General features: G+C 33.5%; 1 protein-coding gene across 1 annotated transcript in view; it reads left to right on the forward strand.

Annotated features, from left to right (window-relative positions):
- LOC103276349 (spermatogenesis-associated protein 17) overlaps nt 1–15,467 on the forward strand; it is a 130,440-nt gene that overhangs the window by 69,006 nt on the left and 45,967 nt on the right. The window lies entirely within an intron of this gene.

Below are 15,467 nucleotides of genomic sequence, written 5' to 3' on the forward strand. Positions count from 1 at the left end.
GAGGTCATGTCATTTTTGTCAAAAACTGCTGAACACTCAGCAAGGTGTGGACAGGTCATTCCTGTAAATCACCCATCATCAAATGGGCAAACGTGATGGAAAGAATGTCCAAAAAAAAAATTCACTGAAGCCAAACTCAGCCTCTCACAACAATGCTAGCTGGTATACTTATGCTGATAAGTACCGAGTTGGTTGTACAGTGCTGTGCATGGTGGCAAGTTCACTGTCTTACCAGCAGAGGAAGCCTGTACTACAAGGAGCCCACCCTCCAGAAGATAATTCCGGTTTTTTTACCCCCCCCATAATAGATAAGAAAAAGCCATAAATCCTATAGTGATAAGACAAAGAAGAGGGTATCTTCAGGTTTCTGAAAAGCAGGAAAATATGAGAAGGTGAATTTATGGGACGCGTGAAGTCTGCTCCTAGATCCTCTGGCACATCTGAGCCAATAAACAAGTGTAAAGGGGCCCATCTCTAGATGGCAAAGACAGGAGAGAGGCAGAGTGTGTCCCTGCATTTCACCTTTGTCAGCTAAGCAATCCCTAGTACTTTAGAGAGAAATATTTTGATTTCCTTCATGAACAATTAGAAAATATAACTTAAATATACCAAAATTTATACAGATAAAATGAAGTAGTTAGTGACTTTCTGTAAAGATTAGGACCATGCAGTTCTGCATATTACCAGTTGGTTCAATTAATGGTCTGTCAGTGAGGATTCATTTATTTGCATAGTACCTCCATCCAGAAGGGATTTAAGGCACCTTACTAAAAGTCAAATGTAATAAAGATTTTTATTCTAGGAATAAAAACAATGGGAAATGATTTAAGATGAAAGAGTTTATATGCCTGCAAAATAATGGGGAACCATTACTGGTGGTGATTAGTAGTTTTAGCTAGTGGGTATCCAAAATGAAAAGAAAGACAAAGTCATGGATGAGTCCTCATCACTCAAGAGGAAGAAACATATTAGACCTGAAAGAAGAACAAGATCTTTCTTTGCTTTACCAAACTTTAAGAAAAGATCATGTTCAAGACATTATGTATATAGAATTCCCAAGCAGTAAGTAATGCTGGGGAATAAGTTGGATACATTAGAAAGTATCTTTTTCTTTTGCAGTTACTAAGTCATCTTTTTAAAAAAATGTCCTTCAAAGTACTAGTAATTCCATGGCATATGGAATATGTACATTTGTTTTGATTCATCTTTAGGACTAATTGACAAACCTAAATGTTGATAATGCCTGTTTTAGTCCATTTTATGTTACTGTAACAGAATTCCTGAGAATGGGTAGACAAGAAGTTTATTTAGCTCATGGTTCTGTGGCTGGGAAGTACAAAAAGCACAACCCTAGCATCTGCTCGGCTCCCGGTGAGGACTTTGTGCTGTATTATAACATGACAGAGAAGGTCAAAAGTCAAAGACACATGCGAAAAGGCAAAAACCTGAGGGATGTCCTGGCTTTATAACAACCCACTCTCAAGGAAACTAATCCATCCCTTGAGAAATAATCGTCTCACCAGGGTGAGAACTCATGACCAACAGAATAGTACCAAACCATTTGTGAAAAAGTAAAGAATCTCCTACCTCTTGATGCTGACACTTCCCAGGAGTCCCCCCTCCCAACACCGGGGATCAGATTTCAACATGAGTTTTGGTGGGGACACACTCAAACTATAGCAATGTCATTTCATACAATTCTACAATCAAACTATTATGGACATTTGTTTTTGACTATTACATAATAATTCAGAATATAAACTAAATATGATTTTAACTACTTATTTAATTTCATATTTTAAATATATATAATGTGGTATATTTATCATTTTGTATCTGACATATACATTTTTTGCTTTTATTTCCTTTCACTGTTCTATTTAATTCAAGGAAGCATTCGTTTTTTAAAAAATAAATGACTTATCTCATGACATTAAGCTACTTCAGAGTAAGAAACATCCTTGTGCAAAATGTTTGTTTCCCAGAATAATACAGTGCTTCCTTCTGGTTTTATGTAACAGATTCACTTCATACATTCTGACAAATTGTAAGGATATACATTTACTTAACTAAAGTGAACATCTTTGTGGAAATATAGAAACTTTTGGGTACTCACTAAGAAGAAAAATATTTTATTTTGGAGGAATAATTGTGTACCTCTGTATTTTAGAAAACATAAATACTGAAGAAAATTAATCATAAATAATTATTTTATTAGGCCTTGAAAATTAAGAGAAAAAAGTATAGGGATTCTTTAAATTGTAATAAGTCGCCTTAACACAATATAAACTGTAGAAAAGCATTAAATGCAAGTTTCAATTCCCTTCTTACTCTTCTTTCTTTTCTTCCTCCTTTCCTCCCTTTCTTCCTTATTTCTTCCCATCTTCCTTCTAATCTCTTCAAATAACCATATTAAATAAACAAAATTATCTCTGTGTGGCTAACGTAATCTGTACAATACAGAAGTGGTCATTGTTTTGGTTATACATGAAATCTTAGAATTATTGATATTATTTTATATATTGAGTTGATATTGAGTGACTTGGTTGAGACTTGCATTTGGTAGGTTGCTATAAGCAGGCTTAGTTTACTTTTATAAAACTTTGTTTCTTGATCTTGGAAATTAGAGGCCACAACTTATTCATTATTAGTGGGTTAAAGATAGTCAAGGAGACTTGAAGTGTTAGGGTTCTTCTATGGGAAGATGAAGTATCTAAATATCCATAAGATCTAATTTATTTCAGCCAAGAAACAGCTCAGTTAAGTATATTTGGCTTCTGTTCTGCACATTTTCCATCATATTTTAAGGTTGTCTACGGGGAGAACTTTCTATCATCTTTAAATATGGGAGTTATAGTTTTCAAATGACTTGTTAACCAATTGTGTTTAAAAGTGTCAACTGACAAAAAATAAAATATAAATAAAAACTTTTCCTCTTATCACATTCACATTAATATATGAAATATCATTTAGTTTTTTGTTTTATTGTTAATACTATTGATCTAAAGAGCCCTATACAAAGTAATCACCAAATCAGCAATTTGACAGCAAATAATGCTATTTTTTCAAAAGTATAAAAATAATGAAAAATAGCATATGTATTTGAAATTATGGCAATAAAAATAATGTATATACCATATAATTTACTAATATTTCTTTGATCTATTTGTTAACTGCCCATGTTAAATTGTTAGATTCTAAGTCTTTGTTTTAAATAGTCAAGCTTTTTAAGTTCAGGTAAAATTTTTATATTTATAAATTTTTTATTGTACTGATCTCAATATTTAAAATACATGTGAAATTAAATAAGGAGACTCTAATAGTCAGTCACTATTAATTTAATCTATTTGGGTAGGTCTAAAAGAGTTAGTCAATAAAAAATTCAGTGTACTAAAAACATCCTTTTGGTTGTCAAAACATTCACATATGTTCATATTTACTGAAGCAGAAATGATAGTCTGAGACCTTTATCTGAATTGGAATTAGTCTCCATATGCATTTTAGACAACTGATTTTAACGGAACCATTTCGTATTTACCCTTGTTTGCAAAATTCAAGAAGAGATTTTCAAGATGGTTCATGTTGATAGAGCTTTTCCTCATATGCCTTATTGTAGGTGAATTACAACAGTGGGGCAGTCCTTTTTCGTTATATTCACGTGCATTTTGGTCCTAAACAGGATTTTATAAGCTACAAAGCATAAAAATATCCAGTACTCTAAAGAATTAATTTAGAGAACCTAAGCATATTGCACAGAACATAAAGTTGACCTTTACTGTCTACGGCTTTTGGAATGGAGTGGGATGTGGAACACATCATAGATTTAATGTGGCACATCGTTGTCTGCAGAAACTTGGGTGGGACTGTGACTGCTTGCCCATTGCACCCGTTGATTGAATCTGCTGTCACCAGCATCCTGATAATAATGAACATTCAGCTTAACGACCGTGATTATGATTATCATAATTGATGTGCAAGTGCAGTGTGTGGGGATCATTACAGCTGAACTGTATAGCAGAGAAACATGCCTCAGTTATGGATAATTTTACTTTTATGCATTGATTGGGATAAAATATGCCTTTCTATTTAAACAGACCAGCTTCATATAATTTTAAGAATCTTTCTGTACATGCTGATTGATGATTATGCACTTGCTAAAAAACAGCCCTTTACAGTTGTTTGTTTTGTGTTGTTTCATTTCATTAGTAAATGTAAACAATTAAATAATTAGGTGCAATGGAGGGATAATATTTTGCTTATGAGAATGGCCTTCAATAATCAAATATTCAGTTTAAGTGCTTTCTTGCTCTTTATTTCTTTCTTTCACAGTATAGTAGAGACTGAAATTCTTCAATTTCCTCTCTCTTATTGCTATTGTTTAGTCTTCCTAAGGTCAGTAGACTTCAGGAAAAGTATAAATTTATACTTTGTATGTTGTATATATGTTTGTATATTTTTGTATTTTTGTATATTTTTACTCTAGTCTATTATGCATTCAAGAAAATTGAATAGAGTCAAATATTGCATTGTATTACTCTCTAAAATAATATTTATATGATAGAATACTTTAAATATATTATCTTAAAATGTACATCTTTATACTACCTTTGCTGTTTAATCTCTATTTGTTTTTTTTAATCAATTTGATAAATTGTTTAGTAATTTCCAGTTATGGTTTTAAAAATGGAACAGAGTTTCTAATTTGAATTTTAATTTGTGAATGAAAATAATATGTGCAGTGATGTGTCCAAGATTTTCAAAAGATTAGATCTGACCATATTAACCTATAATCATTAACCTAAGGGCTCAATTTGCATTTGATTCTAAAATATTTTATTTGAGTGATGAACGAACATAACAGAAAAAATTTTTATAATGAAACATGGTAAGTCATGTAAAAAAATCTTTACATTTTGTAACTGTAATGATGGCTACAGTTGAGAGGTCTCTCCATTAGATTATTAATAACTGTGCAGCTCTGAAGAGACTATGGTAAATGTTTCTTTCTGAGGTCTGTAAGATTTATATTACCCCAGGTAAGATGTTTGCCCTAAATGTGCAGCTGTACACTGTGGTGGAGGACAGAATCTTTGTTTAACAGTGAGAGGTTTTATATCTTGCCTTCTGAAAGTTTTTAGTCCCAATGTAATTCTTGAACTTTATAAAAAATTCTTTGTGGAGTTTGTAAGTCTCTAAAAATGCAACATGTGCTAGTCTTCTCTACACTGTTGCTGCTCTAGAATAATGAAAGTTAAATTCTTTAACTGACAAAGATTGTGGCATATGTTAACTCTACATTTCTCTTCAATTAAACTCTTAACCTTATGTTTTTACATTTAAAGACCTCAGTTTACTTTTTTATTATTGTTGGAAACTGGGGTGAGATATCGATGGGAATTTCGGCCTCCATACTGATTGCCCTCATCCCCAAGTATAGGATCATTGATTTGATTTCTTTCTGTGACCTTCTGGTCTTGATTTGACTCACAAAAGAGGAGATCTATCAGAACCAAAATGACTTGAAATATAACTAGGAAATACATTTTATGCCTTAGAAAGAGGCAATTTTGGTGTTTAGAATCATGGAAGTACTACAAGCATTACAAGAACACAAGAGTTAGCATTAGTAGTACTTACGTGTCATTCTGCCTATGTCTGGAAGTTTGGCATGGAGCATTTAAAGGGATATTTATGAATACTCTTAGGTGGGTTCCTGTCAAACCATTTAGCAGCAATGTTGAAGTAATACCACTGAGATGGACATTCTAACACACAGATCTTTGCCCTAATGAATTCCTGAAAGTAAACTTTTTAAGTCAAAGGATGTGGTGCTTAGTTTTATGTGACAATTTGACTTGGCTATGGTACATTATTTATTTATTTATTTTATTCTTTTTTCTTTTAATTTTATTTTTATAGAGTGAGACGGGATCTTGCTGTGTTACATAAGGCTAGCCTCTAACTACTGCATTCAAGAGCCCTTCCCAATTTGACCACCCAAAGTGCTTAGATTATAGGCGTGAGCCGCCTCATCTGGCATGTCATTCCTTTTTTTTAATGGCTGCCTTTACGTGTGACAGCAAATCAAAATATTTTGTCTAGTTTTTTTATTATTTAAAATATTTGAAAGGCATTTGTAAAGCCCAGTCAAGTTGACACATAAAATTAACCATCACATATAATTTGCCAATATTTTCTCTTTTTCTGTAGATTGTCTTTTTACTTTCTTTATAATGTCATTTGATATACAAAAGTTGTATTTATTTTTATTTGTAGAGACAATGTCTTGCTCTGTCATCCAGGCTGGAGTGCAGTGGTACAATCATAGCTCATTGTAACCTCAATTTTCTGGGCTCAAGACATCCACCTAATTTTTTTTTTTTTTTGTAGAGATGATGTCTTGCTATGTTACCCAGGCTGGTCTCAAACTCCTGGGCTCCAGGGATCCTACCACCTTGGCCTCCCAAAGTGCTGGGATTATAGGTATAAGCCACTACATCCTACTGATAATAGCCATTTTAACAGACATGAGGTGATATCTTCTTGTTGTTTTGATTTGCATTTCCCTGAAGATTAGTGATGTTAACATCTTTTTCATATACCTGTTGTCCATTTGTATGTCTTCTTTTGAGAAATATCCATAGTACATTATTTAATCAAACACTAATCTAGATGATGTTGTGAAGGTGTTTTGCAGATGCACTGAATATCTACAATCAGTTGACTTTAGGTAAAGTAGATTATCTTTCATAGTGTGGGTGGGTCTTCGATTAGTTGAGGGACTTAAGAACAAAAACAGAGATTTCCCAAGGCAGAAATTCTGCCTCAAGACTCCAGCATAAACTCCCGCCTGAGTTTTCAGCATACAGATCTGCCCTACAGATTTTAAACCTGCCAGTTTCCAGGATTGCATAAGCCCATTTCTTAAGATAATTATTGATGTCCTATTGGTTCTCTTTCTCTGAAAAACCTTGACTAACATAGAGTGCTATATTATTAATATTTTTGTTACATGTTGTCAAAATGCGCTAAAGGAAAAAAATATACCTTTTCTGTATATGTATATCCCTTCACCATTATCAACACTAGTTATTATGAGTGATTTTTAGAAAAGATGTTCTCACATGTTTAGTTTTAGATTAGCTAAAGTTTTGTTTGCTATTGTGTAAATTTATAAACTAATTTTGGGGGAATTGATTTTTAATATTTTCAAGTAAAAAATGTGCTTTGTCTTTCAATCTTTAAAATCAATTTTAGAAATTTAAGAGTGTTTTGTAATGTTTCAGTTTCTGCATATTGATTAAGCATATTTCTGATTTTTAATATTTGTTTTGCTATGATGAGTAGGATTTTTTCACCTTATTGTTTAAATTATTAATTTATAAGAACACTATTGCTGCCAGCCTGTAATCAGTGGCTCAGCCTGTAATCCCAGCGCTTTGGGAGGCCGAGATGAGCGGATTGCCTGAGCCCGCGGGTTCAAGACCTGCCTGGGCAACTTGGCGAGACCTCATCTCTACAATATATCAAAAATTAGCCGGGCATGGTAGCGCACACCTGTAGTTCCAGCTACTTAGAAGACTGAGGCGGAAGGATCGCCGGAGCCCAGCAGATCGAGGCTGCGGTGGCCGGGAGCGGCCACTGCACTCCAGTCTGGGTGACAGAGTGAGACTCCAACTCAAAAAAAAAAAAAGAACACTATTGCTTTAAAATTGTTTGAATGGTTACTTTTTTTTTTTTTAACTAATTCTAGTGTTTAGGTTTATTACTAGGTAGACAGTTATGTCATTTGCAAATATTCCTATATTCAACCATCTGTCTTATACTTTATAATCATTTTACTTTATTTAAAATTTTCTGGTCATATTGACTAACACCTGCAAAATGATGAAAAATATTAAAGATGAAATGAGCATCATTGACTTTTCTGAATGTAATATTGGCTATTGGATATGTAATAATACAGTTGTAACCACTTGTGTATGCATATAGCTAGTTAAAATATGATCCTGAAATATTAAAGACCTATTACCTTGTTGAACAAGAATAACTATTGAATTTTATCGAACAGTTGCTTAGCATCTAAAAATATCACTAAGTTTTTCTTTTAGCCCTTTAAAATGATGTATATCAATTTATGCCCTAATATTGAACTATCCTTATAGTCTAGCTATAAACACTCCATAGTTATAAAGTGTTATTTTTCTAGTGTGATACTAAAATGGGTCTCATTTTTATATATATTATGGATGAAATAAGTCTTTAGTATGTATATAGTTTGCTCATAGTTCGGCTATTATCTGCTTTTACTTTCTTTGAGTTAAGCTGATGAATTTGACCTTCAGGGAATTGGACTTAAAACATTGTGAAGAAAAAAATGAGTACTTCATAGTAAATATTATAGAAGTTGTATTTTAGTGAAATCTCAAAAATCTAAGACAGTTAAAGGACATTGAACCAAAAGATATTAAGTAAGTGAAGCCTCTCAGTTCTCCCAGTTTTTTCATGGACAAATCTTTCAGATTGTGATGATGATGTGTGTGTATCCAAAGTGAAATCCTCCAGTGAGTGGAAACATACTAAACCTTTTTTACCCTAACGATGTTGCTCTGAAATCACAGCCGAATTTACCTTGTGTGGTTGCAAAAACTACCTTTAATTGAGTTATATAGGGTCAAATATGGTGGCTCACACTTGTAATTTCATCACTTTGGGAGGTCGAGGCAGGACAATTGCTTGAGCCCAGAATTTCAAGCCTAGGCAACCTCATCTGTACAAAAATAGCATGACCTCATCTGTACAAAAATAAAAAAATTAGCCAGGCCTGATGGTGTGCTCCTGTAGTCTCAGCTACTCAGGAGGCTGAAGTGGAAGGATTTACCTGAATCCAGGATGTCAAGGCTAAGGTGAGCCATGATCATACCACTGCACTCCAGTCTGGGTGACAGAGTAAGAGCTCAACTCAGAAACAAAATAAAAAGAGATTTATTTTGCATGAGTCTGATATCTTTCTTCTAGGTGCAGTTTTCTCCTCTGCCATTGGCCTCATCTTGTCATCTGTCCATAGGTTAACAACACGAGTTCACACAAGCATAGTCTGTATGTGTGCTCAATCGTTTATTTGTAACTTTATGAAGCATTTTGTGTTACTGAACTTCAGCTTCCCATTTACTTCTTCATACTGATTGTTCTCTTAATTTGAGCATTTCTGGTGCAGTCCCCATTCCTTATTCCCATTCAGGAAAGAGAATCTCAAAGAATTAAATCGAATTTATTGTGCTATTACTTAAGTGTTACAGTTTATATGATCAGATTACAATAATCACGATAATTTTTGAAAATTTAAAAAGTTGAGGAGCACATAAAGAAAACAAAACCATTTTTATATCATTGCTAACATTTTTATCCATGTTTTCTATCACATAGACAATTACAAAGTGATTGCACTTGATATATTCTTTTATAGCCCATTGTATTCAATTATCATTCTCAGATATAACTTGCCTAAAAGCTCTGAATATTTTTCTTTGTCTTTAAAGATTAATGCAATCATTCATTGCTTAACAGTGGGGATATGTTCCTAGAAATTTTCATCAGCTAAAAAAAATGTAGTACATATACACAATGGAATATGATGCAGCCATAAACAAGGACAAACATGTAGACTTCACAGCAACTTGGATGGATTTAGAGTCAATCATACTCAGTGATCTATCACAGAAACAAAGAACAGAGTACCATATGTTTTCACTCATAAGCAGACCTTGAACAATTATTAGAATACTATAAGAAAGGGATTGGCAGTAGTGGGAAACTGTCAGGGAGGAGGGTGGGATTGGCAGTCTAGGGCAACTGCTAGGGGAGGGAGAGGCATACCTCATCAATAAGGGTACCTGCATAATCAACATTTATTTACCTAACCCTGAATTGTACCCCACATCTTTAAATAAGAAAAGAAAATTTCAACAGCAATTTAGCCATGTGGCCATCATAGCATTTACTTACACAAACCTAGATGTTATACTCTACTACACACAAAGACTACATGGTAAGTACTGTTGCTACTAGGCTACAAATCTGTATACTATGTTACTGTACTGAATAGTGTAGGCAATTGTAGCATAATGGTATTTGTGTATCTAAATATATCTAAATATTGAAAAGTTATAATAAAAATGCAGTATTGTAATCTTATGGGACTGCCATCATATATATATGGTAGTTTTATAGCTTAAAGTTTGTCATTCTAGCTTAATTTTCCAGCTACATGGTGGTCCCTTTCAATATATAGTTTTAGGTTTTCTCTTATTTCTGAAAATTTTTCTTAGATTATGGTTGTAAATATTATTTTTATTATTTTGTGTATCATCTCAGGGACACTAATATTTAATGTTGAATCTTCTTTGTCTATCTCTATTTTAACAACTCTCTCATTCTTTTTACTTGTTTATTTTATTTTTAAATTTTTTTTATTTAAATCTATTTCCTTTGGGCTAAGTAGAATTTACCCTTTATATCTGATATAGTTTTATATGTTTCCTCAATTTCTTTTCTGGTTTTAAATAAGTTTCCTGCATCTCTTTCCTGGTTTTTAGATCATTTCTGTTCTTAGTTTGTGAATGTGTGATCATAGAGTTTTTACATATAAATTTTCTAATTCCCATGTGAGGATGTTTAATTCAATTCAGTTATTTTATTATTTTCAGGAATCTTTGTTAGCTGAAATATTTGAATTCTCATTCTAATTTTTTTCTCACACTGACTCTTTATTAAGTTCTATATTTTTATTCCCTTACATTTTATTTTATGGATGGAATTCCTGATCAAGTACACACTTTTTTGTCAGTATGATAAATTCAGTTTCTTTAATAAAATGATGTTGTAGTGGAGAGGGAGGAACTGATGTGATCTTGTTTCTGCAGTATCCTTATTTTTCTACTTTTACTTCTTTCTTTCCCTTGATTATGAGCTCAAGGGGACATCTCTTTATTTCTCCTTCTTCCCTATAAGCAAACTCTATAGATTCAACACTCTTCTCTATAGTTGATGCCATAAACTACCAAGTCACAGGTCTGCATTCAGCATTGTGACAATTTTGAATTTTCTCTTTCTGGAGATGATTTTGTGTGTGTCCTTTCTACCACTCATATCTTTTTGTAGTCTTTCATAAACCCTCTTTCCCCTTGCTTTTTAAATGCACAGGTTTGTAATGAAGGTTTCCTGTTGTTTTTTAAATGCACAGTTTGTAACAAAGAGATAAGCTACTGTATTGACTGTTGGAATTTGATGCTTCTTTCTTTAATTATAAGTAACTTGAGATTTGTATTCTTTATTTCCTAGTAATGCTGCGGGTATGTGTCATATGTAGCTTTCTTGTGCTCCTTGATAATATTATATGATTTGGGAAGGGAGCTGGGATTGCTGTATGTAGAGTTTTAGATTTAGGCAGTGTCTATTTTATTAAGGCCAATGAATCCCTTGAAGATCATATTTAATGATAGTTATCGTTAGTCATTCAACAAATGCTAACTGAGCACCTTCTATAGGTCAGGTCCTATGCTAGACATCAAGGATTTAATATTGAGCAAAACCAAACATGGATCTTATAGATTGCTGAGAATAATCACTGCTGCACATACTTTAAAGAAAATGGTCATAGATCTATGAGACTGTAAATAACTCTGCCTTGTCTGGGAACTCTGGAGTAACTCCCTAAGGAAATGATGCTTCACCTCAAATGTGAAGAAATGATAATCAAAAATAAGATGTGTGTGTGTGTGTGTGTGTGTGTGTGTGTGTGTGTGTGTGTGTGTGTGTGTGTGTGTGTGTGGTGAGTGAGTGAGTGGATGAGGGAGGTAAATCCCTGCTCAGCTTCTGGTGAGTGCTTTTGTGCTGCATCAAAGCATGGTGGAGAAGTTAAGAGCAAATCAGACACCTTCTAAGATGGACTAAACCTGAGGGACATCCTTGCTTTATAAATATTCATTGTGATGGGAACGAATCCATTTCCCCAGAACCAATCTAGTCTCAGGTGAGTACTCACTACCACTAGAACGGTAACAATTTTGGTGATGTATTTTTGGTTGTCACAATTGGGTGGAAGATGCTATAGAAATCTAATGGGTAGAGGCTAGGGTTTGCTAAATTTCCTACCATGCACAGGGTAACCCCTTACAATAAATAATTATCTGTCTTAAATGTCAATCATTCTACTGTTGAGAAACCCTGGGTTAAAAAGTATGCCTTTTTTTCTTTTTCTTTTTTTTTTGAGTTGAAGTCTCACTCTGTCACCCAGGCTGGGGGGCAGTGGCCCACTCCTGGCCAACTCAGCCTCGACCTACTGGGCTCCTGCGATCCTTCCACCTCAGCCTTCAAAGTAGCTGGAACTACAGGCGCGCGCTACCATGCCCAGCTAATTTTTTTGTTTTTTATTGTGAGACGAGGTCTCGCCAAGTCGCCCGAGTGGGTCTCGAACCAGTGGGCTCAGACAGTCCTCTTGCCTCGGCCTCCCAAAGTGCTGGGATTATAGGCTGAGCCACCGACCCCGGCCATTATGCATGTTTTTAAGACTTATGATCCATCTTCTCAAATATCTTACCGAAAGATTAAACTAATTTACATTTTCAGCAGCTTGTATGAGTTTTTATTTCTCTACATTATCAACAGTGAATATTGTTTATCATCATTAATTTTATAGGTAAAATTTGTAACTCTAAGAATTTATAGGCCGAACTCGTGGGCTCAGCCTGTAATCCCAGCACTTTGGGAGGCTGAGGCACGAGGATTGCCTGAGCCCGGGGGATTGAGACCCGCCTGGGCAACTTGATGAGACTTCGTCTCTACAGTCAATCACAAAAAACTAGGCAGGCGTGGTGACTAGCGTCTGTAGTCCCAGCTACTTGGAAGGCTGAGGTGGAAGGATCGTCTGAGCTCAGCAGCTCGAGGCGGCTATGGCCATGAGCATGCCACTGCACTCCTCCAGCCTGGGCAGCAAGAGTAAGACCCCAACTCAAAAGAAAAAACAAAACAAAACCAATTTATACTATTTTGATAACTTATGCTAAAAATTTATTCAGGTATTTGTTGACCACTTGCTGCTTTGTAAATGACATTTATATCTTTTGCTCATGTTTCTTTCCATAAGTTTGTCTTTTAAAATTATTTTCCCAATTTTATATATGAATACTCAGTTTAGCTGTAGATTTTATTTATCCTTCTTAGGATTCCTTGGGTTTCTTAATCGAGGTGTCTTTCACCAAATTGGAAAAATTTCAGCCACTGTGTCTTCAAATAATGCTCTTTCTTCTCTAATATTTCCTGAAACTCTAATTAGATGTATCTATACATGTTATGTCTTATAACCTTTATTTAATATTTTCCATTACTTTGTCTCTTTTTGCTGATTTTTGTATAGTTTCATTAAAATTAACTTATCTTTTTTCTTCAGTTGTGCGTACTTTGTTGTTTAAGCTGTGGGGTTTCTGTTTTCAATTGTTACTTCTATGTATGGAAGTGGTACTTCATTGTTTTTCAAGTCAGCCTGGTCAGTTGATAGTATCTTGTTCAGTTTCAATACTTTTAATTTCTTCTTTTTCTTTAAATATATAAAATGTTTTGTATTCACTATCAATAATCCCAAGTATGTATTTGTATAATTTTGAAGTTTGATATTTAATCAACTCTCATACATGATTTTTTCACTTATGGTCTCCTTTTCGTTAATCTTTAATTTTCAATTTTTGTTTTTATCATTTTTTTATTGTCAGAGCTTTTTATTATAAATTTCTGTTCTTTGGAACTTTATATATGGGAATTTTTTGAAACCTGATTTAAATTGTCTTTCTTCAGAGAAGCTTTTTGTTTATTTCTGCCAAGTGTCTGGTTCCCACCTGGGACCATAGAAAACTAAACTTTTATTTGATATTTTTCTCAGGTTCAATGAATTCAAGTCCAAGCCTACATGAATACACATTCATGTTTAGGAACTCTCAGGAAAGGATTTTTTTCCTTCTTTCTATTCAGTCCAAAACTAAGAATAAGATGGGTACATAAACTCAAAGTCCTCCCAATAAGATCATTTCCTTTTTCTGGTTCACTTACTGAGAGTGTTATTTTTCAGGAGTACTGGTTTTAATAGGATTCTCTATAACTTGCCACTGTGCTCCAGCTCCAGTTATCTATTTCTTAAGTATCATGGTAAGATACACCCAGACTTAGGACTCTATGATAAGTATATACCATGGGGCAAATGCTGACCACAGCCCTCACTGGATTTGCACTTCCTTGTCAATTCTTTCTTCCAAGGAATCTTATTTTTTTTTCCCCCAAGGATATATATGCATTTGGTTTACAGTATAGTAGGAAGCCAATGTTTCTTAGATGATTTTCTGTCTAAATGATCTGTCCATTACTGTGAGTAGGGTGTGGAAGTCCCCTACTTTTATTGTATTGCAACCTATCGGTCCCTTTTTTTATATTCATATTTGTTTTATATATTTGGATGCTCCAATTTCAGATGCATATTTGTTTATAATTGTCATATCCTGTTTCTGAATTCACCCCTTTATCATTATATAATCACCTTCTTTGTCTCTTTTTAGTTTCCAACTTAAAGATTATTTTATCTGATATTAGAATAGCTATACTCTAGCTTTCTTTTGCTTTCCATTTGTGTGGAGTATTTTATCCATGCCTTCACTTTCAGTCTGTTTCCTTACAGGTGAGGTGAGCATAAAGTTGAGACTTTTTATTTTTTTTAAACCATTCAGTTGCTCTATGGTCTTTAAACTGAATAATTTAATCCCTTTGCATTCAAGGAAATCATTGACAAGTAAGGAATACCTATTGATTTTAAAAATATTATTAAGTTTATCATTTCCTCAGGATTAGCAATTCTATTATTTTATTACTTGCTATTTTATTTACTTTGCAATTTATTATAATTCCTGTGATTTTAGATTGATCAGTTCTTCTTTAACATACCATATTTACAGTGAATATATATAAAATTATTTCCATTATGTGTCAAGTAGGTAGAGTATACCAGAATATTACTTATAAAAGTAAATGATACAATTAATTCTGCATCTGGTTTAGGAAAGGAACATTTCTGTTATTTTGAAGTTTCACAGTACTCATAATTACTCTATCTTTTCTGTTCATAATTAGAGATATGTACTATTCTGAATGTTTTAAATAAGTTATCATTTTCCTCTATACTTTTATTCCATATGTTTATATTTATAAACAGCTTGTTTTACATATTTAGGAACTTTATAAATATATTTATATGTATGTATAAGTTATACCATGGTTTTTTTTGGAGGGGGTTGGGTTTTTATGACTTGCAATATAGTATATTTATTGTATATAACTTCATTTCATTCTTTTTCATTGGTGGAAATTATTCCATACATGATTTGCCACAGTTTATCCATTTTATTGCAGATGAATCTGGGTTGCCACCT

The sequence above is a fragment of the Carlito syrichta genome, unplaced genomic scaffold, assembly GCF_000164805.1.
Source record: "Carlito syrichta isolate Samal-C Ts95f unplaced genomic scaffold, Tarsius_syrichta-2.0.1 Scaffold316055, whole genome shotgun sequence".
Lineage (NCBI taxonomy): Eukaryota > Metazoa > Chordata > Mammalia > Primates > Tarsiidae > Carlito > Carlito syrichta.